General features: G+C 35.8%; 1 protein-coding gene and 1 long non-coding RNA gene across 3 annotated transcripts in view; one reads left to right on the plus strand and one right to left on the minus strand.

Moving 5' to 3' along the window:
- Nucleotides 1–11,651, minus strand: part of LOC122525724 (histone-lysine N-methyltransferase Suv4-20-like) — a 73,743-nt gene that overhangs the window by 38,373 nt on the left and 23,719 nt on the right. The gene's annotated exons all lie outside the window — the stretch shown is intronic.
- LOC122525335 lies at nt 5,906–10,835 on the plus strand. Of its 2 annotated transcripts, none has more exons than XR_006305758.1 (2): nt 5,906–6,029; nt 10,765–10,835. It is a non-coding gene; the product is annotated as an uncharacterized LOC122525335 (long non-coding RNA). The 2 variants fall into 2 exon arrangements; XR_006305759.1 differs by lacking the exon at nt 5,906–6,029 and adding an exon at nt 9,928–10,425.

An 11,651-nucleotide genomic window follows, 5' to 3' on the forward strand; every position in this document is an offset into this window, starting at 1 on the left:
TCAAATGAATTTAATTATACATAATATGTATAATACCTATTAATAATAATTGTTTAAATATTCATCGAACGAATAATTACGTTGTCGATTAAGATCACACAAATATAGTTGAAAATATATTTCTATCCTTAATTCGAATATAATTTAAAACCATAATTATATAAAAAAACTAGGATAATCCTTGTGTGATAGAGCTTGTAATCGTTGAACGTCTAAATGTAAACTGACTAATATGCCCATCGGAATGGCGACTTACAAAACAAATTACGCGTAGGCCAAAGTAATATCAACGATAAGCAATAAGTAAGCATAACATCTGACTTTATTGTTTATTTTTAAGTACGTCGCGCTTACAACAAATAACCGCGTTAACTCGTTTTACTTATTATATACGGGGTGTCTGATCGTTCATAATTTTTACATAAGAATAAAATACTATAGATCTTTATCGATGAAATTTACAACGTACGTTTAAATGAAATCCTTTTAAATCTCTGTTAAAACATTCGAACTCGAAATATTCTCGATACTTTGCCGAATCGAAAACACCCCTTGCGCACAACTGAAAATATTTATTCTAGATTATATTTCGTCTCGGAAGATTTAAATGAAAGATAAGGAACGAACTTCTGTTCGTTTCCTCTGTTAGTTTCCATCTCTTTCTGTGTCATACATCAAAAGTTAGTAAAAAAAAAAAAACGTAATGAAATTCGAGCTGATAGACGTGTGCCCGACAAAAAAAAATCAAAAGAACCGAGAGAGAGAGAGAGAGAGAGAGAAAATACAAATACAAATAAAAAATTAAAAATAAAAAAGAGAGGTAGGTTTGCTCGATTGGGACTCACTCGAGGAACCTTTCAACCTGTTAGCTGTCATAAATAAGGTAGCTCATTAACTAGCTGCTGCTTCTGCTTCTCCAGGTAGTAACATCGAATTCAGGAAGCGTTTATACGAACGACCATATACGAGGCCTCCAGTTTTAACAATTTACAGTTTTACCTTTATACTTTCACCTTCGAAGTTTCATTTTTCTACACGAGATATAAGTAGGTGAGAAAAATTTATTCGGATGAGTTCATTCTCGTTCTCGGACAATGAATGAGTCATCGTAGTATTATGGGGAGGGGGGAAAAAAAGAAAAAAAAAATTACACACAGACCCGAAACGAAATGAGAACTTGACGAGGGTTGAAGGGGGGAAGAAGTAGTAGACACGGAGGAGACTAGAAAATTTGGTTTTTTTTTCTTTCTTTCTTTCTTGTTTTTATTTTTTATCGCTGAAGAAGAAATAAAATTAAAAGATTTGGAATTGCGAGAGAGAGAGAGAGAGAGAGAGAGAGAGAGAAAGAGAGAGAGAGAAAGAGAGAAAGTTTGTTTGGACAATGGATATTCGTCGAGGTGAGTTTGTCGAGGATGCTCGTCGTGTGTACGAGGACGATTCTGTGATCGCGATTGGTTGGGACAGGATGAGACACGACTATAAAACCTTATCAACGTTCATCATCGCCAGTTCAACGGTTTGAACGCGGCTCGTCACCCACCGCTCGTTAAACGTCCTCTATCTATCTTTCTATCTCTCTCTCTCTCTCTGTCTGTCTCTCTCTTTTTCTCTCTTTGAAACACACACTGGAACATAGTAGGCATCACGCAGACAGTTTCGTCGTCCTCTCCCCCTCGAAAGGCTTGGAACAAAAAAAAAAAAGAAAAAAAAGAAAGAAATAAAAAAGGGAAAATGAAAGTTGGTCTCTCTTCTAACGAAGAAAAGAACGCTTTTATGTGCCACGTATGTTTATACGTGTGTGTGTGTATGGGTTGGGGTGGGAGGGTAAAAGGGAGAGAAAACGATCGAGTAAATGTAAGAAAATTCTCGAGCTTGCTGAAAAATAATTCCTCGTTTCTTAACCGAGGTGGTGGTGGTGGTGGTTGGTAAGCTATCGAAGTATTCGTTATTAGAATTATTAGCGACCACGCCCCGAAGTAAGACGTGTTTGAACTGCCAAAGTGCAAGAGAAACTTGCACACACACACGCGTACGCACGCACAGACACGTACGCACACATACACGGAAGGTTTGCTTGTCCCTACGTACTTTACTTCGCGAGTGATTTCGAGAACGAATAGAAGGTAAAGATGATGAAGAAAATGAAGAAATAAAAGTAGAAGTAAAAGTAGAAGTAAAAGAAGAAGAAGGAAAAAGGTGGAAGATAAAAAGGAGAGAAGAAGGTTGAAAAAGTCGAAGTAGAAGTAGAAGTAAAAGTAGAAATAGAAGTAGAAGTAGATGAAGAAGAAGGAAAATAAGGTTGAGGAAGAAGAAGGAAGGTTTACTTTTGGTCAGCTTTTGTGCGAGAAGGAACAGCCGGCCGGCGTCTAAGTCTGCAAACATTTTGCGTGTCAATATTTGACGGACCGTTTAGGATGTCTGCTGCCATAGTCCTCGTGTCCACGTCGTTGACGTTGACGTTGACGTTGTCGTTGTCGTTGTCGTTTACGTTGAACGTATGAAAGAAAAAGAAGGAATAAAAAAAGAAAGGACATTAGAGAGAAAGAAAATAAAACTTCCCATACCTTTTGCAGAATATATTTCGATTAGCTGCTTTCCCCCTCCCCTACGCTCCCACCCTCCACCCATTTTTCTTACGATCGAACCTTCTTAACTTTCCCTACTCCCCGTTCCACCACCCTTAAACACTTCTCGTTTCTTTTCTGTGTCGTTAAATCTCATTTCTTTTCTTCTAAAACCTTCCCCCCACCCCTTTTTTATATCTTTTCCTTCCACCCTCCCTTCAAAGTTTCCTCTTCCTTCATACGATCGTATAATGCGTATATATAGATATATTTTGGTTTTTATATTAATTATACGTGTTAGTCATTAAAGAGAACATGTAAGAAACGTAAGAATGAACGAACACGGCAGGTGCATTGAATATACTCGCGAGAGGATCTTCTTCTTCCGTGGACTTCTTTTCTCCCGGTATATCCTCCTCCTCCTCCTCCTCATCCTCCTTCTCATCCTCATCCTCATCCTCATCCTCCTTTTTCTGAGGTCATAACCGAGACTGGTGGCTTCCAACGAACGAACGAACGAACGAATCTTTCTCCTCCTCCTCTTCCTCCTCCTATTGCACACGCACGTGCACGCGCATGTACTGGGCCGACAGTGCGAGTGGACTCTTGCAGGACGACGATGACGACGATGACGATAACGATGACGACGATGACGATGAAACGAAAAAGAAAGAGAGAGAGAAAATAAGAGAAAGAGAGAGATAGAGAGAGGGGCAGAAAGCGAGGGAGAAAGAATACGAAAGATGGAGAATAAAAAAGAGAGGGAAAGGAGGAGAGTATAAGAGAAAGAGAGAAAGAAAAAGAGAGAGAGAGAGAGAGGAGTTACGATGGTGCAGCGCATGCAGCGCACCAGACAAAAAACGATGAGCTACGGTGGGGGCCAGACGGGGGACAAAAACACGCGACGGGCCCCAAACCCACTTGCGAGCGACTCCCTTACACCGAGTCCTGCACGCATACATACAAACATACAAGCATATACATTGAGGGAAGGAAAGAAAGAGAGAGAGAGAGAGACGTAGACACACAGACAGACCGTAGAAGCGTGTGTCTTTGTACGTGCAGTTTAAGCCTCTTGCATGCCTGCATCCGAGGATCGCATGCAGCATGGGTAGAAAAGGGCGAACGAACGAACGAACGAGCGAAAGCAGTCGGAGCCCTTTCCAACGTTGAAATGACCCATCAAGGACGAAGAGGACGACGACGACGACGACGACGACGACGACGAGGAAGAGGAGGAGGAGGAGGAGGAGGTTCCCTCTCCTCGAATTTTCTTTAACTCGTAACTCGAGGTATCGATAGAAACGAAACGGGAGATATAAGAAGATAAATTTCCCTTTTTTCCCTTTTCATTTTCATTTTCATTTTTATCTTTTTTTTTTTCCGTTTTATGGAATATTATTGTAAACGTTATCAGCTTATCATCAGTTTTTCATATACCTGTATATATATATATATAAAATATTTAAATTATATATATAATAATAATTATATATATAATTTAATAATTATATATTTAATAATAATTTTATAATTTAATAATTATTATATTTAATAATTTAATAATTATATATATAATTTAATTAATTATATATATTTAAATATTTATTATATTAAATATATATAAATAATAAATTTAAATATTTATTATATTATATATTATTAAAATATAATTAAAATATATATAAATATATATATATATATATATATCTATAATATTATATATAAAATGTTTATTACGTTAAATGAAAAATCCTAAATAAATATATATATATATATATATATATATATACATATATTTTGTTATTTTATTAATATATTTCTTTTTACAATTCTCTTTACGTGTCTACTCTTATCTGACGCATTTGAAATTCTTCCCTATCGCTCGTAAATTTAACGTTCGACAGGTGGACGTCGTCGCGTTCAGCGTCGCAAATGTCGCAGGTGCGACCTTTGATACCTCTACCTCCCTCCCTCCCTCCGTCTCTCTTTCTACCAGCCCACATCACCCCACCCAATATTCCCTCGCCTTGTTCAAAATACATATGTCCATCTCGTTTGAAAAAGATACCATTGTTGCTGCTTCATCCTTGCAACGCAACATACACCCTGGTTCTGTATGAGGGTTACGCGAGTGTAAAATGAACGAGGGGAATTGGGAGGAGGGGAGGGATCTAAAAGAAAAATTTACGGCTATTAAAAGCAAAAAAGAAAAAAAAAATGTATAATAAATATAACGGACTAGGACGTACACGCATCTTTTATTTTTGTACTTTTTCCTCTCCTCCACGATTTGTGAGATCGTCTTAAGTTCAGCAACAAGGAAAAGGGAGTGGAGGGTGAGAAAGGAAAAGAGCAACCCTCTAATCCGTGGATAGGGGGAATAAAGGTATTCATTGGGTTAAAAAAATCTAGCGAAATAAAAAATGAAATAAAAAATGAGAAGAAAAGAGAGGGAAGAAAGGAAGAAAGAAAGAAGAAAAATATAATACAAAAAAAATAGAAAGAAACGAAAAGAAAAAAGGAAAAAGGAAAAAGGAAAAATGAAAAAAAAAAAGGAAAAGGAAAAAGGAGCCCCCTAATCCATGGATAGGGGGGATAAAGGTATTCATAATAATAATAATAATATAAATAATATAATAATATAATATAATAATAATAATATAAATTAAAAAATAATAATAATAATAATAATAATATATTAATATAACAATAATAAAGGTATTCATTGGGTTAAAAAAATCTAGCGAAATAAAAAATGAAATAAAAAATAAGAAGAAAAGAGAGGGAAGAAAGAAAGAAAAAAAAGAAAGAAAGAAAAGGAAGAAGAAAAATATAATACAAAAAAATAGAAAAAACTAAAAAGAAAAAGGAAAAAGGAAAAGAAAAAAAAGGAAAAAAGGAATGGGGGAAAGACAAAAAGAAGAGGGGGGGGGGGAGAAAAAAAATGATCGAAAGACTGAATCTAAGGGATTTCCACGGCTCGGGTGAACGCGTCGAGTCACTTTTAATACGCTTATCTGTATTATTGACGGGTCGCTCGGCTTCGTAGGAGATTAAAGCGGCGCGATCTTTAAACGGATTTTCAACGTTCGAACGTGAACATGAACGAGAGAAGAGAGAGACGAGAGAGAGGAGAGGAGAGGAGAGGAGAGAAGACGAGACGAGACGAGACGAGACGAAACGAGACGAGACGAGACGGAACGGACGGGACGGGACGGGACGGGACGGGATGGGGCGATGAAGGACTCGCCAAAAGGTTTCCACGCCTATGAGGAGACGACCAGGGAGAGGGAGAGGGTGAACGAGAGGAAGAGGGGCATAGGGTGGGGTGGGGTTGGGAGGGGGATAGACACGTGTTTGACCCGAGTCTGCGACGACGTGGCCATCCACGTACGCGAAGGGCAGAATGGAATCCGACCGAAATGGAAACCGGATTTTGCCTTGGTTTTCACTTTATTCCAGGTAAGGGACCATTCACTCTCCTTAACTTCTGTTATAGACCTTTATTTCATTCCTACCCCTAATCATTCGTTGCTCTCTTAACTTCGTCTAATTTTATTCGGGAATTAATTAAGGAGAATGAGAATAAGAGGAAGAAGAAGGAAAAGGAGTGAGGTAAGAGTAAGTTGGTTTTGGTTGATAGTAACAGTAGTAGTAGTAGTAAGAGTAGTAGTAGTAGTAGTAGTAGTAGTAGTAGTAGTAGAGATCGTGTAGGGCAGTGGTGTCAAACACGTGGCCTCGCAAAATTCCATAATACGAACTCGAGTTTTAAAACGTTCGATACGAAATAAATGATCTTTTATTATTTTCTTGTTATTGTCATTGTTGTTTTATTTTGCTCGATAACATACCTTTTTCTTTTTTATAGAAAAGTATTATTTGTTTTACCTCTAATTTGATTAGTAGCAAGCAGCAGCAGTATCAGATTTGGCTTACTTATTGGAAACTATTTTGGAACAGTACGTATATTTATATATATATAAAGTTTGATATACATTGTTGGTGGAATAGATTAAAAAGTAAAAAGAATAAAGAAGGAAAGTCACATTGGATGGAAGAAGATGTATCAAACGTGGAAAATTCTTCGATAATAACAGTCGGAGTCGGTTCGCTCTTCTATACGTCATTCGTCTCTTTTTAGTCTAGCCAGACCTAGTCGGTGTACTCTTTGTCCTGTGACCTAGATAGGAAAGCCAGCGTGAAGTAGGAGGAGGAGAGCATTGAACGATCCAAAGAGAAAGATGGGGAGTAGGGGAAATAAAGGGTGGGAGAGTAAGAGGAACGGAGGGACAGAGGAAGAGAAAAGGAAAAAATAAAGACTATATATATATATATATATATAGATAATACGTATTCTACGCATCGTCGGGTAAACATATAAATATGCATATATATTTTTATACAAAAGTTAATACTATATAATAAATATTTGTTCTACATTACTTGGCAACAAAAATTTGGAATCATTAAATAAATTCATAGGAAAGTGGAATTATTTCTAAGAACAATTTATCGTTCAATCAAATATTACCATTGATGGTAATATAATTCAGATTATTCGTGAAATGTCCAGGTAAAGTATATACAAATTTTGAGAGATAAATTGGAAATAATAAAAAGTAGATCGAACTAAAATGCAAATAATAATAATAGTAATAAAGAAATAAATAAAAAAGAAATAGAGAAAGAAGAAGAGTAGGATGACGATGATGATCGCGACACTAATTGATTCCCGGTACCGTTAAACGCCGACGCCATCCATCCGATGCTACGAGGTTCGCATAACCTGGGTTGTTGAATGAAAGAAGAAGAAGAAGAAGAAGAAGAAAATGAAGGAGAATGTGGATAACGAAGCAAGAGAAACGAGATGATGGTTAGTACTGTTGCACGCGTAGCTGATTTCGAGGCTAACCTTTTCAGCCCAGGAACATTTCTCGCGAAGAAATGACGAAGAAGACCTAACGGGCCAAGGACGAGTCTTCTTCTTCTTCTTCTACTTTATTTTTTGTCCTTTTCTTTTCTTTTCTCTTTTATTCGTCTTCATCTTCATCATCATCATCATCATCATCGTCGTCGTCGTCATCATTCTCGTTATTACTCCTAATCTCACATATGACACATGTGATCTCTGCTATAATTCTGAATTATTTTCTGTTCTTTTTTTCTTTTTCTTTTTTTTATACAGGTTCTATCTAAGAGCTTAACAGTTTATTAAGTTTGATGTGACAAAGGAAAAAGAAATTTAACAGGAAAATAATTGCGAGTATCATTCTTGTACGTTTAACACCTACAGCTTACAACATAATCTTTTCTTAAAATCTGTACGAAATATATCTGTAAAACACGACTCCGTTTTGAGATTTAATGATCAGAAGACAGTTTTGATTACGACTGGAAATATAATAATGGTAATTTTGAAAGTGTCGAGTATCGTTTCCTGTTTGTTCGGTCACAAATGTGCGTACGGTATTTTATAATATTATACTTTTTAATTCGCGTTTCTTTTTTTATTTTTTAGAGATTATTATATACATTTAAATGATGTACATAAAGTATACACTGTTATAGTGGTAGTGTTATCAGACGTGTAGCAAATACGGGTTTGTTTGTAGATTGAAAATGGAAACCATATTTACGATAGAAAAATTAATGCTAAATACTTCTTTAGGGAAATTTAAGTGTGAGTAGAAAAGAGAGGAAAAAAAATAGTGAGAAAAAGAGAGAGAAAAAGAGAGATAATAATAGATGCAAAAGTAGAAAGCGTCGTTTGCACGATTGAAGAGGCCAGAAACATGGCATCGTCATAGTCATCGTAGTCGAGGAAGGAAAGGACGTTAGACGAACGTCGTCTTCGTAGTCGTAGTCGTCGTTGTCGTCATGGTTGTCCTCCATTGTCCTGGGTTCTGCATGGTTCTCCTCGTTAAAAGCGTCCTTAACGATCGCTCTTCAACGACGAGTCCTTGCTGTCGTCGAAATCGTCGTATCGTCGATCTTAACGAGACTCCTAGTTTATCTTCCCCAAGCCACCACGTTCGTTCCTCTTCTCTAACTCGTGAGAGCTCGAACGCGAATCGTTTCATCTCTAGTATTGAACTTTTTTTTTTTTTTTTCGAGTATAATTCATCGTCGATCAGATAACTCGTCGGAAAGTATAATACAACTTTTTATTTTTTTACCCCCTTACGAAGAGAGTTCATTTCGCATTTTATAAACGCAAGCGTCACAGTTAGGTACTTTTGTTTTTTTTTTCTTCTTCTTTTCCCCCACACGAATTTTTCTAACGATAATTTTAATTGAAATTTTGTGATCATTAAAGTTAATTTTAAATTGATTTTTAAATTAGATTCGATTTAAGATCATTTTTAATTTGATTTTAAATTAAATGTTGCGTAATTGTTCAATTAAATTGAACTCAAAACAATATTTAATTATTATGTTGAGATATTTTATTTTTTTAATTTAAATGTTTTTTATGATTTTATTCAATTTTCAATTGATTTTTAAATTAGATTCGATTAGAATATCGTGTGCATGTATAATTTAAAATATATTATTATATAAAGAAGAAATTTTTGTTGCGTTCGTAAGAATAATTCATAATAGGCAACCGGATACATAAATTCGTATCACACACAATTATTTATTCATATTTTAAAATAATATTAAATACGAAATATTAATATATATAAATACATATGAAACAAGTTAATTCGTACTTTACTTTTTACTACGAACAAAACTTGTGTCGTTTGTCAAACGTATTCGCGAGACATCGTTCGTTCATCAAATTCAAATTTATTTCCTAGTCTTTCATAACGCTACTAGTAAAACCAAAGATTTAATCCCAAGATTTGACTGTATTTTTCTCAAACAAAAAGAAAAAGAAATATAAAGAAACGAAACACATTTTCAGGACAAACAAAATAACCCAATAAAATTTTCTAAAATAGGAATAGAAAGAAAAAAAGAGAAATACTAATTAATAACAAAAAGAAGAATCAGAAGAAGAAGAAGCATTGAAGAGGGAGTTGGGGGTGTGAAAAAGATTAAAAAAAATCAAAATAAAATAAAAATAAAAAAATAAAATAAAAATAAAATAAAATAAATCGTAGGAACACAGAACGGTGCCTTGCATATGTGGGTGGGCATTCTTCGTGCCGAGGAGGGCAGGGGCAAAGACGGGGCGGGGTGGGGGGGGGGGGAGAAGTGGAGGGTAAGTTGAGAAAGAAAGAAGGAGGAGAGGAGAGGAGAGAAGAGAGGAGAGGAGAGGTGGTACTACCAGATTGCAAGAAGCCGAGGCTGGCCAAGGCCAGAACGTCGCGGAGCCGAGCCGGATTATTTTTAGCGCTTCCTACTATTGTGCAAAGTACAAGAGTAGTCTGTCAAGCGTCTAGGCGTTCTTTGCTTTTAACGGGGGAGTCCACCGTTAGATTTAACATGCTTTCACCTTCTATTCCCCTTCCTTACCTCGTCTACTTATTAGCCGTGATTCCCCCTCCCTCAGCTTGCTTCTTTTCCTTATACCAATCGTCGAGTTCCTATTCCGATTAAAATCAACGATGACTGTTGCGTTATAATAATATACAGAACCTCAGACACGTATATACGTATTACGTATATATGTATGTATGTGTATAGTATAATACGTGTATCGTATCATCGTACCACGCGACGACGATCATCGTACCAAGAGACCTTCTTGCATTAACTAGAAATCGCGAAAGTGCAGACGTACATAAAAAAAAAAATCACGGTTATGCAATTCTCTCGCGATCGATGTGACACGCATAGAAAACGTACGAATTGAAGGAACGAGGAAATATAACGAAGAATCGAGAACGTAGAGTTGATAGAAAATGTTAGAGAAAAATATTTCGCGAAAGATTATTCTATGCACAAGTTTGTTTCTTTTTATTTTTCTATTCATCTCATAAGACTCAGGTATGAGTCTGTCTATCCTAGACGAGCATATAAATATTTAATATGTATATGCTATTTCAAACGATTTACATAATACTACTATTGCAATTAATGTCTAATTCGTATTATACATACAAAGAAATCACAAAGAATAAAAATATGAGAACGAATGATTAGAATCTTTTTTTGTTTTTTTTATTGTCTATCGAAAGTATAATAATATTCGTAATTGTTATATTACGTGAGACGAATTGTTTGAATGTTATTCTTTACGAAGGATTGAGCACCTCTGTACCAGAATGAAAAATCATGGAAAGAAGAAGAAGAAGAAGAAGAAGAAGAAGAAGAGGAAGAGGAAGAGAAGGAGAGACTCGTTCCACGAGTAAAACGAGTACGAAGAAGGTATATACTCACAATCAGTATATATATTATATATACATATCTATTACATATACACATATTATACATACACATATACGTACATATAAACATATCATACGTATCATAGATATATATATATAAAATACTATATACATGTATACGTGAATGGAAAAAGAAAAAGCATCTAGGCCTTTTTCTAGAATACTCGAGAGAGATTCTAGGACGGTGTGGTAGAAACAGCACGTCGAATACAACGATGCTCATGGCCTTAGCCTAGTTGCAGAAAAGGCCGTTCGCTGGACACGATGACGGCTGACAATAACAACACTAACACATAAACACCATTACCACCACTAATACTACCCACCACTACTACTACTACTAACACCAATCCGACTACTATCTCTACGACAAGAAGGTTTAAGTAAATCAACTAATCAGTACCACGGTGTTGTCTCGCGTACGAGTTCGTGCTCCCTTGGATTTATTTACTGGAATAAAACCGACTGCGTTTATACGACATCGAAATACACGTAGTTTCAAAGAAGATGTTTGCCAAGTATGATATGTTAACCCTCCCCCCCCTATTACACGACGAAACATTCTTTTCTCTTTATTTCGTACCTCTCTAAGCAAATTATTTTTCTAAAACAATTTTCCACAATTTCGTTATATTACTCTTATTCTTTTCTTTTTTTTTGTTTTATTCTATTACGAGTAACTTGTTTGAAAGAAAATCTTACCAAGACCCTATTACACAACGAAACAACCCTTTTATTTATT

Source organism: Polistes fuscatus, unplaced genomic scaffold, assembly GCF_010416935.1.
Source record: "Polistes fuscatus isolate 324 unplaced genomic scaffold, CU_Pfus_HIC Scaffold9, whole genome shotgun sequence".
NCBI lineage: Eukaryota > Metazoa > Arthropoda > Insecta > Hymenoptera > Vespidae > Polistes > Polistes fuscatus.